The following is a 16,341-nucleotide window of genomic DNA, read 5'->3' as shown; positions in this document are numbered from 1 at the left end:
ATCGGAAATGAGTCTTGATGAGCCAATGGGAAGGAGTGGGCAGGGCTTGTTCCTTCTGCTGGCTCCCAAACAGAAACCCCCTTGCCTCCCCTGACTCCCCCAGGCCGCAGGCTTTCCTTGGCTGGCGGCTGCATCACTCCCCCCTCCTGCTTTCATCATCACACTTGCCACTCATGTGATCTCCTGCCTTCCTCTTATAAGGACCTCGTGACCACAACATACCCGCCCAAATAATGATCGCAAGAGCCTTAATTATATCAACCAAGTCTCTTTTGTCATATGCGGTAACATTCACAAATTCTTAGAATGTGAACATCATGGGGGATGGTGGGGGGATTATTCACAATATCAAATGTCACAGACTTTATAAAAATCAGTATGAATTCAACGTAAGACAATTGTAAAGTGAAATTGCCAGGCTTGCAAAAGATGAGTGAATACATAAAGTCAACAAAAGTTATGGGTGAGAACTGCTAGAATTGTGAGCAAAGCCATTGACAAAAGATGACTCAGCAGAGACAGAACCCTTACAACTGAAAAAAACAGAAAATCAGCAGGAATAACAGCTGGCTACAATAAAGAAAAAATGACTTAAATATCACCTGATCAAGAGAGAATCTTAGGAAAACTGATCAAGCCCTCAAATGGTTGCTATGATGAAAAAAAATGTGAAATATATATTATATATAATGATAGAATTGTCTTGGAACTTTTTTACCAAATTGAATCAATCTTAATTAATTTCTTGTTGAATCTTTTATCATTATAATCATTATGTTGATTTTATTTCAGTAAGACTTATTTTCATAATCTTTAGTTTTATTTCTTAAGAAAAATAACCAATTCAAATCTTTTATCACTATTTACTATAAAGTTATGGTCCCTATTCTAAGCAGATTCGTTTTAAATAGCTATTTGCTAGTCAAAATTAGCTTTAGAAAAAAGGCAGCAGTGGGGGTGGGGTGGGGGCCAACCCCCCGTGGGGACAGAATGAGCACCAACCAGGCAGGAGGCCTGAAGCCAGGAAGCAGCTGCTCAAGGAAGCTGGAGGGCCAGGCCATGAGCCACCTTACACAGAGCCTGTCTTTATCTGGGCCAGAGATGGTCCCCTTATTACAGCCTGCAACTTCTGCTGTGGAGGGAAATTTCATTAGTCTGGTCAACTTCACACTACAAAGTGATCCCTAAAACCACAGTGTCACACAGGAAGGTATTTCACATTTCTAAAGGAGGAAAACAAACACCATTTATTGAGTGACTCCAAAGTGCCTGACAGAACAGGGTACATGCTCACTAATCCTCCGCAAATTAAGTGCCATCCACCATTTATTGAGGAAGCTGAGTTTCTACAAAAGTTGAATAATTTTCCTGAAATCTCACAGATATGAAATAGCAAAGTCAGAAGGGAACTAGAGTCTTCCCCACCCTACAGCTATTTTTACTACATTATGTTTTAGCAGGATTTCATGCCACGGCAGGTGCACCCTTGGTCTCCAGAACCTGCTCTCCCTGTCATAAAGGGAGAGACAGACTGAGTGTTCTGTCGCAGAAAGATCAAGAATATAAGGGGAACATCCGGTCTAGGACTTTTTCAAGACTCATCATTTTTGTGACTTTGAGGAATAAGGATGGTAGGAATCTCTCAGAAGATCTCTGCTTCCTCTATAAAATGAGAATATAATTAATACTTGTCCTCATACATTTGTTGATTTAAAGAAAACACACCTTAAAATTCAGATGAATAGTTAGTAAGACTCAGTATTAAAGATATCCATTTCATGCTATTCCAAAAAGACATCAACAGGAATATTTGGAAAGAAACAAGTTAATTCTAAAGTTAATATGAAAAAATAAACTTGCAGTATTAGTCAAGAATATTCTGAGAAAGGAGAGTAATGAGAAGGTAAACCCAGCCAGAGAAGAAGAGAGATTATAGAGGAACAGTAATCAAAGCAGTAAGGTATTACACCTGACAGGACAGAGTAACAGAGCAGAACAGAGAGTCCTGAAATGTACTAAAATACAAACAGTAATTTAAGATACGATAAAACTGTCCTTCTAAATCAGTAGGTAAAAGATGAAGTGTCCAGTAATGTTGTCAGAAAAACTGAGTAGCCTTCTGGGGGAAAATATATATCTACTTCATACATTTCACAAAAATAAATTATGGATGGATAAGGGATTTCAACATATAAAGTGAAACCATTATAACTGCTCAAAGAAAACTGGTGAAATTTTTACAATCATAGATTAGGATGGTCTTAACACTACTTTAAAGCTTTAACATAAAAAATAAGGAGTTTCAGAAGGTGTCAATGGGGGGGGGGGGCATCTGTGATGCTTTCAACAATAAAGATAAATTTTAAAATAGTAAGAAATTTTACCATATAAAAACTTTTAATTTCTGCCTGAGAAAGAAATAACAAAGTGGAGAAAATAGCCCACTGTTCTTTCTATTCTTGCACACCTCAGGGCATTTTCACTTGCTATTTTTTTCTGCCTGAAAACGCCCTTTCTTCAGCTTGTAAACAACAAACAGGAGAAAATATTTGCAACACATATAAAGATTCCAACAAATCAATAAGAAAATATCAACAACTCAAAAGGGAAACAAAGGGGGGGCAAAAATAGTAAGTCACAGCCCTGTCCAGTTTGGTTCAGCGGTTAGAGCACTGGCCTGTGGTCCGGAGAGACCCGGGTTCGGTTCCCGCTAAGGGCACGTACCTCGGTTGCAGTTTGTCCCCAGCTCTGGTTGGGTCGTGCGGGTGGCAACCACTCGATGTGTCCCTTTCACGTCCTTGTTTCTCTCTCTCTCTCTCTCTCTCTCTCTCTCTCTCTCTTCTCTCTCTCTCTCCTCTCTCTTTCTCTCTCCACTCTGAACAAAAAATGGAAAAATGTCCTTGGGTGAGGATAAAAAAATAAAAATAAAAAAATAAAATGTTTCCAAAAAAAAATAGTAAGTCACAGAAAATGAATTACAAATGACTTTCCAAAAGTTTAGAAAATAGTCAACATTACTCAGAATAAGTGAATCTCCCATCACACTGTGATTCTACTTTTTAACTCTCAGATTGGAGAAAAACAAAAATTTGATTGTACATTATATTGGAAAGGTGAAACAATAACTTTCATCAATACTGGTGAGAATGTAAGTAGGAGCCGGCCCGTGTGGCTCAGTGTATTGAGCATCATTCCATAGACTGAGAATGTAAGTAGAATAACCTCTTTATAAAGAAATTTGGAAGTATCTATCAAAAATATAAATGTACAAATTTTTCACACACATTTTACACTTATACAGAAATTAAATATCTATGAATATTTATATGTACATATTCTAATCCTAATACATCCCATAAAATATTCTCTTATGTATACAAATAAGTATGTAAAGTAAAATTAAAACATAACTTTTTGTCATAGAAAACAATGAGGTAAAAATCAAATACCCATCCAGCCGGTGTGGCTCAGTGGCTGAGCATCGACCCATGCACCAAGAGGTCGCTGGTTCAATTCCCGGTCAAAACACATGCCCAGGTTGTGGGCCTGATCCCCAGTGGGGGGTATACAGGAGGCGGCCAATCAATCTTCTCTCTCATTGATGCTTATATCTCTCTCTACCTCTCACTTACTCTCTCTCTAAAATCAATAAAGAGAAAGAAATTTTTTTAAATATACCCTTTAACTGAGGACCAATTAAATAAGTTATGCCACACACACAATGAAATACTCTGCAGTCATTAATAGGAGTGAGATATGGCATGCTACCATTTGTGAGTGTTTTAAGGTGTATATGTATAGTTATGTGTGTATATTATAGGATCAAGGATGGATGAAAACTTGAATTTTTTATCATGTTCATAAATTATTTATTCAGGAAATTAAGGGGAAAAATGTTCAAGCAAGTCCTTGAAACGTGTGGGCAATTATCTGCGATGTACCACTGCTGGCACCAATAAGCTTTGTTGTTGACACAAATAATGAAAAACTGACTGTATGTAATCTTTTACTGTTCACTGAGCACTGAATTCAGTGAAGTCTGAAATCCAGTAGGAGACAGCACGATGCAATGCAAATGCACAGTAAGCATTTGGAGTTAGAAGACCTGTGTTTAGTTTCCAGCTCCATGTCTCAAAAGCTGTGTGATCTGGAAAAAAGGCACTTACATTTTGAACTCCATTTTCTCAACTACCAATAGAGAGAAATACTATGGGTGCTTCTTGTGAGGTTCAAATTGGTGTTGATAAAATTAAAAGTGACATGTAAACTTAAAGTGACATAAACATGCTAGCTAATAACTAATTAATAAGTATATTTTTTAACATTTTTTTCTCACTTTGGATGCAATAAGATTTTTTTCTTCAATACTCACCCGAGGGCATGTTTTATTGACTTTAGAGAGAGAGAAACACTGATGTGAGAGAAAAACATTAATAGGCTGACTCCCATATGCATCCCGACTGGCAATGGAACCAGCACTCAGACAGGGGCCCTGCCTGGAATCGAACCGGCACTCAGACAGGGGCCCTGCCTGGCAATCGAAACTGCAGCCTTTCTGGTGTACAGGACAATGCTCCAACCAACCAAGCCACCCAATCGGGGCTAATTAATGAGTATCTTAAATTTTTCCTTTTTTTTTTACTTTCTTTTCTTTTTATTGTGTCTATATGAGAAGTTGAATGTTAGCTGAACCTATTGTGGTAATCATTCTATAGTATCTGTAAATCAAACCATCATACTGTATGCTTTAAACTTATACAGTGCTATATGTCAATTATTTTTCAGTAAACATTTAATTGATTTTTAAGAATTAAGACACTTAGTGGCCTGAATAGAAGACAATAATCTGAAAAATCTTGATGAGACCACATGACAATGAGTATCAAATAGATATTCAATGTACCCAATTAGAGGGCACTGTTCACACCTTTGTCCAAAGAGTGGTGAGGGGAAGAGGAGGGTGGTGTGTGTGTGTGTGTGTGTATGTGTGTGTGTGTGTTTTGGGGTGAGGGTAAAACATATATATTTTTTTCTTTTTAGTTTGAACCCCAACCAAGAAGCTATCCTTCCTCATCAAGGAATTCATCTGCCCTGGCAGATGCTGAACACAAGAGGTACAACCCAGAGGCAGCTGGGCACAGAGCAGAGAGCTCACTGGGAGGCAGAAAACCGGCATGCCAGTTAGGTGGGCCAGAAGCATTTCGTCAAGTAAATTAAAGTCCTATTTCCATAAAATTGTTAAAGACATGCTATTTAACATCTAAATTTTACTAACCGCAAATAAAAACTAGGGGGAAAATGTGCAAATAGTACTAATATAAGGAAAAGCTAATAATATACATGAAGGGAGAGCAAAGAGAATCATCAGCAGAACACAGAAAAGTCAAAGAAAGAGAAAATCAGAAGAATCTGGATGTGAGGATTTTAACATGTCTGCAAATTGCCTGACAGGCCTGTCATTATAAGGAGGGTCCTACGCTCCCTGTCCTTGAATCTGGGTTGACCTTCATGACTGGTTCACCAATAGCATATGGTGAGAGCCACACTGTGACTCTCATAGTCAAGGGGCCTATGAAGTCACAGAGGGCTCCATGCTCGGAAAGGTTCCATGCTCTTGAAATTTCTAATAGTTTTTTAACAAGGACCCACATTTTCACTTTGCACTGGGCCCCACACGTATGTACCCAGTCCTCCTCCTGAGCCTGGGTCGTAAAAGGCGGTGCAGCTTCTGCTTGGTTCGCTGGAACACCCATGTTACAGCCCTGAGCCACATGCCGAGCTCGCCGGAAGCCACCATGCAGTAAGGAAACCGAACCATCCCGCCCAAGGACAGTATGGGTGCTGACACTACAGGAAGAGAGAGGTGTTTAACCAGCACCTGGCTACTGTAGGCCCCTGATTTTCCAGTTCTGTACAGTCTGCATGCACATGAGAGACCCCGAGTCAGAACTGGCCAGGTGAGCCCTCCCCAAATCCCTGATCAGAAACTGGGAAAGATAATAAATGTCTGTTGATGTGATCAGTCTTTACATTTTAGGCTGACTTTTATTTATTTATTTATTTATTTTACCAACAACAGTTAACGGGAACACTGGATTATGCCATACATTCTTAATCTTTGTGAGGCAATAAAGGAGAAAGGAGTGGGTAAGAAAGAGCAGAGACATTTTCTTTAGACCTCTTTCTCTAGCTATTAACCATTAAACAGGAAAGGGGGGTATTTCAGGGGAGCAAATGGGTCTGGAACCAGGAAACAAGGCACAGCCTGACAAGTCACTGCCCGGAATGAAGCCTCTACCTGGAGCCTGGTGAGCCAGAGAAGCATCAACTCCCACATCGAATGAGGTAAAGAGAGTAAAAAGACCACATCTTATTAACCTAACTAATCTCCTTGCGGTTTGCGTGCTCCTGGGACCGGCCCTCACACTGCTGACGCCTGTGCAGCTCCATCCCTTGATGGGGTCTGCAGGACGAAGGGAAAGAGGCCACTGTTCATCAAGGACTCATCCTGAGCCAGACTCCTAACCTACAGTCGTTCTATTTCCACGAACAACCTCATGGGGAAGTTCTACTGCGCCCGTCCCAGGAGTTCGGAGAGGAAGCTTAGAGTAACAGCAATTTACAAAGCTCCGGTCTGTCGGGTGCTGATTACGCGCAGGCTCCGCTGCGTGCTCCGGTGCATCGTCCCACTAAATACCCGAGGCTGCGCTCGAAAGCAGGGGCCAGCGGTACCCCGTTTACAACAGATGCACCCAGTTTCAGAGCTGTTTGCTAACTTGCCGAGGATCACAGAATGACCTTGAGAGAGCAGAGGTGTTCAATGCTCGGCTCGGAGCCCCTCTGCTACGGCCACAAAATACCTTCTGCTTTGGTAAAGCTCCCTCTTCAAGGGAGGGAGGCAGTGCCCTTGCCATCAAGAGTATAGTCTTTGGAGGGAGAAGGGGGATATATCTCCCTCATGGCCCTGTTATGAGATTACTGACATGTGCGGACATTACAGGTTGGGAGACACAAGAAGCCTGTCTGATAGCAGATATCATCATAAAACGTCAGTGAGTTCATTCTGTGCCCCACAAGGGATCCCATCAATGAAGTGTGTCATTCAGACTAACTGTAGCAAATAGTATAAGACTGACAGTGGCCTGGGGAACGCTCCCTGGAAACACACGGGCTCCTCTTGCCTCTACTAGCATGAAAAGTCCTTGTGTGTCTGCAGACCTGACCGATGTTTGATTCCACTTCCCTCAGACGAGCAAGGCAGCACCTCTTAAAACAAAGGCAATCGGCCGAAGGGTCCAGGCTGGCCCTATCACCACTCCGTGGGCAAGTGGCACAAACACAGAACCCAAGCCTCTCCTGTCTCTTTGGCTTATAGTCACAAGTTTTTTTATAACTTTCAGAGCTGATTATGCTGTCTGTTCCTAAGGTGAGCAACATCACCCCATCAGACACCCTTCTCCATGTCCTAGATGGGATCTTACACCATCTATTCCCAATCATGGCTTCTTGCTTATTGTGTAAATTGCATTTATCACTCTAAAAGGACTTGAAACATCTTAACTATTTTCTCTTATGTGGAACTTGAAATGCATCGATTTCTGTTGCTACAGCCCTAGCTATTGTTTATTATCTGTCAGTTCTGGTTTACTTAGAAGTTGCCTCTACAGGACCTAGCAGTCGAAAGCTAGCAAACAAAAAAAAAGAGAATCAAAAGCCGTATTTCATCCACACGTTGACACCTGCCATCCACCTTCCCAACTGTACTCCGCATGCTTCTAGTGGAAAGGCCCTGGCATGGAGGGCTCCCTCTCCTCAGTGGCCAGCAGGCAAGGCCTCTAAATGCCTCTGGTTGCTGGAAGACAGCACAGCTGCCACTTCTTGTGATCAAATTCAGGACTTCCTGTTGTTGCATCAGAATGTATGTCACACAGCAAATCCACGTGAGCCTCAGTTCCCAGGACTCCCGCAAAGTCAGGAACACGCCTATCCCCAGGCAGCGCCGGGAGCCAGCGGCCGCAGACAGGAAAGGCAGGCCTAGAGCACAGAGGGGGGACTTCGGACACAGATGTGGCGTTGGCAAAGACCTCTAATTCCTCTTGTAGGGTAGTTTTCTTCTCTGTTAATGGTGGTAGTAATAGCTCACTGGCGGGCTTCGTGTTAAAATTAGCAATAATGTCGGGAAGAAATTATTGTCATGCCTAACAGACAGAAGGTCCTCAGTAAACAGTCGCTGTCATCGTTACGAAAAGAAACTGGTATAACATCTTTCTTTAAAATGTTAGTTTTATTTTTAACAAAGTTACACATGCACATTTTTTTTTTTTTAATCCTCACCCAAGGACATTTTTCCATTTTTTTGTTGTTGTTGTTGTTCAGGTAGAGTGGGAGGGAGAGAGAGGAATAGAGAGAGAGAGAAACATCGATATGAAGGGACACATCGAGTGGTTGCCACCCACACGACCAACCAGGGCCGGGGACAAACTGCAACCGAGGTACATGCCCTTAGCGGGAACCGAACCAGGGTCTCTCTGGACCGCAGGCCAATGCTCTAACACATGCACATTTTTTAATGGTCAGACGAGGCTATCAGTTTTGTTATAAAAACCCTACCCCTTATGTATGCCTACTTTCTCTTGATGAATTGTATTTATTTTTTTAATATGAATTTTTCTTCTTTTTTTTAATTTTATATTTTTTACTTATCTTTACTGTTGAATGTATTACAGTTTTTTCTCCTATTGACCCCCGTGTCCCCGTTCCTGCCCCCCTCCTGCCTTTCCCCACACTGTTGTCTGTGTCCATTGGTTATGCATATATGCAGAGAAGTTCTTTGGTGTATTTCTCCCACCACCCTTCCCTTGCTAGTTTTAATTTTTCAATTACCGTTTACTTTTATTTTGTATTGTTTTCAGGTGTGCAGTATAGTGGTTAAAATATCATACACATAACAAAGTGTTCCCCCTTATATTTCCAGTACCCAACTGGCATCATACATAGTTATTACAGTATTATTGACTCTGTTCCCTATGCTATACTTTACATCGCCATGACTGTTTTGCAACTACCAAGCTGTACTTGTTAATCCCTTCACCTCTTTCTCCCAGTCCCCCAACCCTGCTCCCCTCTGGCAACCACCAGTCCATTCTCTGTGTCTATGAGCCTGTTTCAATTTTGATTCTACTCAACAGGCAGTACCAAACTGTTTCCCAAACTGGTTGGATCTGTTTACACTCCTACAAGTTCAAGGTCTCTTTGATTCTGGAAACTCTTCTCTTGCAATACTGGAAAATGTTTTAAATTACTGTTTGGTCTACAACAGTGGTTCTCAACCTTCCTAATGCCATGACCCTTTAATACAGTTCCTCATGTTGTGGTGACCCCCAACCATAAAATTATTTCCATTGCTACTTCATAACTGTAATTTTGCTACCGTTATGAATCACCATCGGAAATATGTGTTTTCCAATGGTCTTAGGTGACCCCTGTGAAAGGGTCGTTTGACCCCCCCAAAGGGGTCACGACCCACAAGTTGAGAACCACTGGTCTACATTCTGGCTGATTTCATCAACCTGATATTCCCAACCTTCCACTGATTTTTAATTTCTTTTCTCAGTGTTTTATTTTTCTAGATCTCTTGTTTTCTGAATGTTATTTTTTTTTATAGCCACTACTTTTGTCTATGGCTGCAATATCTTTTTTCATCTCTCTGACTATATTAATGGCTTTCTTTCTTCTTCCTATTGCCTTCTTAGTGCCTATTCCCTCCAGGGCCCCTTTTTAGGTTGTTTCGGTCTCTGTCTGCCTTATCGGATGCTTTCCTAAAATATCTGAAGATCCCTGGTCATCTGCCTCTATTTAAAAGTGTTGTGGTAATAAGTTCATCAGAAGCTCTGTGTGCCTAGTGAACTTAGCAACGTGGTTCTTTTGTGTTGGCGTCGGTCTAGGAGGTTTCATTGGCAAACACTGAATGTCAAGTGATAAAGATCTTTCCTCCTGGACTGGTCAAATTTTTCAGAGAGGACTCTTTTCGTTTCGGGCACATAGGTGCGGTGAGACTCTACATTCTGGGGCCAGTAGGAGAAGTGGAGGGAGAGTGGAGTGCTGCCAGTATGCAAGCATTCACTTTTCTCCATTTTCAGTACAAATAAACCTGCAATCTCCTGCCAAGGTTGGGCAGAGTGGGAGAGAAGTTCTTAAGAGCTCTTTCTATGTTAATTAGGAAAATCGTTTATTTCTCTCAAAAAAAAAAAAAATAGTAGTTCAAAAGTAGGCAGATGGTCCTGAATGTGTACAATTTGCTCAATGAGATAATCCAAAGATCCAAGTGTATTCTACTTATTACCCCCTTCTCCTAGGAGGTCCTCTTTAACTGCATGGTCAGAACTAACTTATCACACGATATCTACATTCCAGCCCACAGGGAGAGAGGGGAGAGAAATCGAAGGGCAATTAGCTTCATTTCTAAGGATCCCAACCTATCACAACCCATTAGCTAGAATGTACTCATGTGGCCACATCTCCCTGCGAGAAAGACGGGAATGTAACTGCTAGCTGGGCCGCACGTGCTCAGCCACAGCTCAGTGATGAAGGTTCTAGTCCAAGAGGAAGAAAGGACGTTAGATTTGGGGGTGGTAACTTTTTCTGCCACAGAGTCTCAAACAGATTTTCAAACAGTCCTGTCCTTGGCCCCACCACTACTTCCTCTTCTAGAAAAAACCCGTGACACCAATTCTGTGGCTTCCTTGGGGTTTTGCAGTGCTAATCAAATCGCTTTTTCAACTTTTCCAACTCTGGGTCAGGGCTCAGATTTCTCGAATCTGCTTTGCCATTTGCAACTGATGTACCTGCTCTCCGTCCTTCAGCGTTTCATGGCTGGTGTCTTCTCCTTGTCTCCCTTTCCTTCAAGAGTTAGGCCTTCTTAAAGAAACCTTTTCCTCTCATTTTAATGAGTAGAGATTTGGGGAGGGAGTGCTGGTTCAGTATGTGTGCTCGGCCAGTTTTAAACAATTCCGCTTTCACCAATTCTGCCTTTTAATGGGGGTTAAAGGTTATTAAAATCTGGTTTTGGTCTTTCATTGGTCATCTTTTATTTACTCGTTTTTTTCATTCTATAAGCATCTATTCAGGGTTTGTTCTATGCCATTCATTGTGGAAGACAGTAGTGAGACAATGGCTTTATCAACCTCATAACCCAAAGGCAGAAATAGATTATAAAGATTAAGAGGTAAGCATGAAATAAAGGAAACAAACATTACACTGGAATAGAAAGTAAAAAGGTAAATGCAAGGCACACAGGCTAAACTTGCTTTGTTCGAGGAGCTACTTTGTTTAAGGAGACACTACTATGACTTTATGGCTTCTTATCTCTACATCTTCTTGCCTTCTGACTTCTAAATAGTTCCAAAAAATTGTTCTTGTTTTTCCTTCCCAACGTGCACTTGGCAGTGATGTGATGAATAGAACGCTTTCACTCAAGACAGGAGGGTTCAAGCTCCAACTCTGCCATTTTCCAGCTGTGTGACTCAGCCAAGTCACTCAGCTTCTAAGAACTTAATTTTCTCAGCTGAAAAGTGAACAAAGCTTATAGTGAGAATCAGATTAGATAAGTCATGTAGAAGTGCCGGGCATGCAGTAGGTACACAGAAATTGTTTGTTGAAAGTAAATCTGAATGTTGAATACATTCTCAGCTAACATTCAACTTGGATTCTCCCCCAAGTAGGCAAAAGATTCATAAATTAGTTTTCTACTCAGATAATGAGAAAAAAAATATGGAAATGTTACAAACAAATATCTTAAGTGAAATCAGAATGATTGGGTCAGATTCATGGCTTCCCCCGCTGATGGTGGTGATCACGCCCCTGGACATCTGTTTCAAGGGTAGGGATGTAGCATAACTCAACACACCACCTTCTCATAACCGATTACAGAACTACACTATCTAATGTGTTGAATAATTCTCTCTGTGTCTCTCTCTTTTTTTTTTTTTTTGGCATGGATGAACTCTTGGAAGGCATAAGCTCCAAAATTTTGGATTTGAGGTACTCTTGTTTATTTTTTCCATTACTTAATGTCTTAAATATCATAAAATACCCCTAGAGGTATTAATTTAAACTTAACTCAACAAACCTTTATTATTCACTTCACAGACACACAATATATTGTGTTAATGCGCTGGGAGGAATACTAACATCGTCTTATATTTGTCACCTGAATATAACACAATACCGATTGCTCCAAAGTCTTTTTTCAATGTTTCAGAGGGCACTTTATGATCCTACAACATCTCAGAGTTATCATTATGAACATCAGTTATAATTCTATATGGATCTTCCTGTAAGAAAAGGCTGAACAAGGTCTGTCTATTAGACACAAAATATTGCCCTGGCTGGTTTGGCTCAGCAGTTAGAGCTTCGGCCCATGGACCAGAGTGTCCCGGGTTCAGTTCCCGCTAAGGGCACGTACCTCTGTTGCAGTTTGTCCCCGGCCCCAGTTGGGGTCGTGTTAGGGTTGTGTGGGTGGCAACCACTTGATGTGTCTCTCTCACATCGATGTTTCTCCCTCTCTCTTCCTCCCTCGCTCCCTCCTGCTCTACCTGAAGATAAATGCAAAAATGTCCTCGGGTGAGGCTAAAAAAATAATAATAAAAGACACTAAATATTGGCAAAAGTGACCTGCTCTCTTCGCCATGCTCCCCTAGCACTCTGTTCTGTATGGAACTTGGGGATTTGGGTTGTAGCATTCCACATGCAGACTGCCCCTAACCCAAGTTCTAACATGTTCAGTGGCCAGATCTGTGTCCTGTCCACTTTTGCATCCTCAGTACCCAAAATCAGGTGAGGCATGCAGTGTACACTCAATAAATGTGGACACTGGATGGGTGGATGGACGGATGGATGGATGGATGGATATCTAAAGGCTTTCTTTCTCTAATTATTGACCTAGAAAATATATAGTGCTAAATGTTGAAATTAAAGACACTGTAGTAGCACAGCAAAGCTTAGCATTTGCATTGCATGTAGTGATGCTACCATTTCTATAGCAGCATGTGTGAGTGCGAATAAAGGGTTAATATCAGGCCAGGCTGAGGCAGGCCAGCCTGAGAATGACCTCAGCTCCCATTGCCCTGTTTCCTTGGAAACAGTAGAGTTAAGATAAATGGGAACAGTTGTGTCTCCTTCTGTATTGTGTGAAACAAAAACCTGCTTTGGGGGATCTGCGGGCTGCCATGCAGACTTCGGGCTTGATGAAAACCATATAGGAGATTGGTGGAGAGAGGAGATTGTGGCTTCTCTCTGACAAGGTGACCCCACACACCTTGGCTCTCACACCTGGACTCTGCATGGGGGAGGGGGCAAAGAAATGATCAACTAGAGTAGTTGCTGGGCCTCCTCATATGTTGATGATACTGTATACCTCCTGGCTGTCTCCTGCCGTGTTTCCTTCCAGAAAGAGTAACATTAGATTGAAGCCTGTCTGTGTCTCTAAGTCTGTTTTGCCAACTGGGACTCCTAACAGCAGCTGAGCTGTCTCAGTCAGTAACCCTCATACCTGGCTTTCTTGAGAAGAGGGAGGGAGAGAGAGCGAGAGTGAGAGCGAGAGCGAGAGAGAGAGAGAGAGAGAGAGAGAGAGAGAGAGAGAAATCGAAAAATCTCCAATACTTTGTTCTCAAAGATGGAAAATACATTGTTTGTAAATTTGGGGATGTCATGAACCCCAGGCAAAACCCAAACAGGCTCCCAAGAGGTCAGCACCCTTGCCCCATCGAAATTAGAATGGAAGGGATTAAAATTAATCCAGTGACAATGTCTGAAGCAGGCACTGCACAATTTAAACGGCCGCACCAAGAAAGGCCACTTGGGAAAGGAAGTGCAGACGAGAAAAAGCAGGGTGAGGGTCATTTGATGACGAAGGAAAGGTCAAAGGGGCATATTCACTGAAGGTCCCACTGGACCCGTGAAACAAGAGGGAAGAAAAGCATATGCACGTTCAATGAAATTAAAAACTCTTTTAGGTTGCCCTCTCTGCTCAAGTCTTATGGCTTGAAATTATTTTAAATTCCTGAAAGCAACTCGTTCCTCTCTGAGTGACTGTTTAGCCACTCTAAGATGCTTCACCTGGGAGTTTGTTGTGTGCTTCCAGCCAGGAAAAGAGTTTTAACGGGGTCTAATATCCCTTGCAGGTATATGTAATGTTTTCAATCCCCGAACTAAGAGAGTCCACAAGCTAATGAAGCCAAAAGAGATCACATAGGTGACCAAAGGCCATGCACCTGGCTCAGAGCCCTTGGCACTCACGTCCACTAGGCTGACCATTTTCACTATCATTCATTATCTTCCTTCTTTTTTTTTTTTAATGTATTGAGAGGCCACCACGAACAAATCAAATTGGCCCTAAATTTCTTTTACTTTCTTTATTCCATGTTTAGTTCCAAAGAGAAGTGTACTATAGGTCATTACTCTCCATATATTTAAAAATATGTTAAAAACCTTTAGTGGTTCAATCTAAGAAATATTAATAATTTCAGTTACATCAACATAAAATAAAAGTAGATGTGAAATGATACATCTTCCTTCAATTCCTTCCTTAAATCATAAGTGCAATATATTTCGTCTATGCATACTAATATTGTTTTAGTAAAACTGCTTATACTCCTATAGTCCTTTATACACCCAGGCACTTTGCCTAAATTATCTCATTCAACATTCTCAGTAATCCTGTGATGTAGTAAGGCAGATACTATTACTATTCAGATCTCTTGGAAACAGAAAGTGGTTTTAAAATGTCTGTAGGAACACAGGAAGTTTTTAAATGACCTTAAACTACAACCCAGATATTCTGACTGCTAGCAAAATACTCTTTCTATTACAGAACTTAATAAAATTAATGCAAATTTTTTCAGTTCATTTCTACAAGACTTCAAAGTTAGTAAAAATAAATAAAAGTTGTTAAGCATCTTCCTCAGTAATAAGGTCAGTAATTTGTCTGTAAGCTATTAATTTAAAAATTCAAGTTTTTGTAAAATATGTAACCATTTTTGTGAAGCTACTGGGTGAGGAACTTACTATTTCTTTTTTATGTCCCAGGAGGGATTTATTAGACAAATACAAGTTTAAAAATTCATATAGCTCAAGCACCAGTTCAAAACATTTAATTCCAGCAATTTGAATACTTTGATTTACTCAGAATGAAAAAAATTTTAAATCAAAATCAGGACCCATTTCCTTTGGTATTTATTCTAACAGTTCACCCAGCTCCGTACTTTGTTTCAGAACAGATCTAGTGGGCATTGCAACCCACTGAGGTAGTCTTCAGGTTTGCTTTAAATCATTCTGGAAGATTCATACTTTTATAGGTGGGAAAGGAAATTAATAACTTCTGTAAAGGATAGAAAAAAAGTATTTATAATAGGATTTAGGGGCAGGAGCTTTGCAATTAAAAATACCATTTAAACATTCTACTTAAATCCAACCAAACTGGAGTGTCAGCACAATTCTATTCGTTAATTTTGACATGATTTACTGAGTGTAATCCCCTTAAGTCAGAAGCTGACCTCAACAGCATTCAAGCTTCCTGTGGGATCAAAAGGAATAATAAGAAACATGTTACTACTGTAAAATAAGCAAGTCTGGTGTTGTGCGCACGTTTGTTCCTATGTTATCAAGTAGACAAGCATGCAGCAAATACTCAGCAATAACAAAATAAATGTCCAGAGACCTTTTTCCAACCAACAAGCCGACAACTCAGCAACTTCAAACAGACTTTTTTTTTTTTATTCTTTTGGAGCCAATCCACTTGCAGTGTAGGCTGATAAAGCAGTATTAATCTCCTGCTTTAAATCAAGTTTCTGTCACTGGGCTCCATTAATCTCCCCCCTGTTATCAAGTGTCTCCATGGCAGGAAATTATATTTCTAAATTGAATTTTGTTCTGTTTCGATGTAGTAAGAAATATTTTCCAGACTACTAATAGGATGCATAAAGACTGTGACTCTGACAATACTGTTAGATAAATAAAAGCTATAAATTAAAACAACCTTCATTCTCTAGCCAGCATAATAGCAAAATAGAAAGCATTGATTACCTGAAAAGAGTAATCAAATAAAAGATTTTAAATGAAAAGTAAGGTAGCAGATGGTTAACTTTTTAATTTACCTTTTTATAGCAAGTGCCCATAAAGGTAAAAAGAAAAAAAAAATCAATCCAATGAGTCTCTTTGTGTTAATAAAACACATATTGATTCCTCGCGCATATGCTTACTCCACAAGAGGCTTGAACCTGGTCTACCACTGGCGATGGAAGCAGGTACTGTTTACGAGCACGTCGGTGCAGACAAATTTACAGG

The 16,341-nt window shown here is 40.7% G+C and overlaps 1 pseudogene; it reads left to right on the top strand.

Annotated features, from left to right (window-relative positions):
- Positions 1 to 6,557: 6,557 nt before the first annotated feature.
- LOC118620723 overlaps positions 6,558 to 16,341 on the top strand; it is a 28,097-nt pseudogene continuing 18,313 nt past the window's right edge.

This window comes from Molossus molossus, unplaced genomic scaffold (genome assembly GCF_014108415.1).
Source record: "Molossus molossus isolate mMolMol1 unplaced genomic scaffold, mMolMol1.p scaffold_m16_p_8, whole genome shotgun sequence".
Lineage (NCBI taxonomy): Eukaryota > Metazoa > Chordata > Mammalia > Chiroptera > Molossidae > Molossus > Molossus molossus.
The sequence above is the reverse complement of the archived record's forward strand: the minus strand, read 5'-3'. Positions and strand labels throughout refer to the sequence as shown.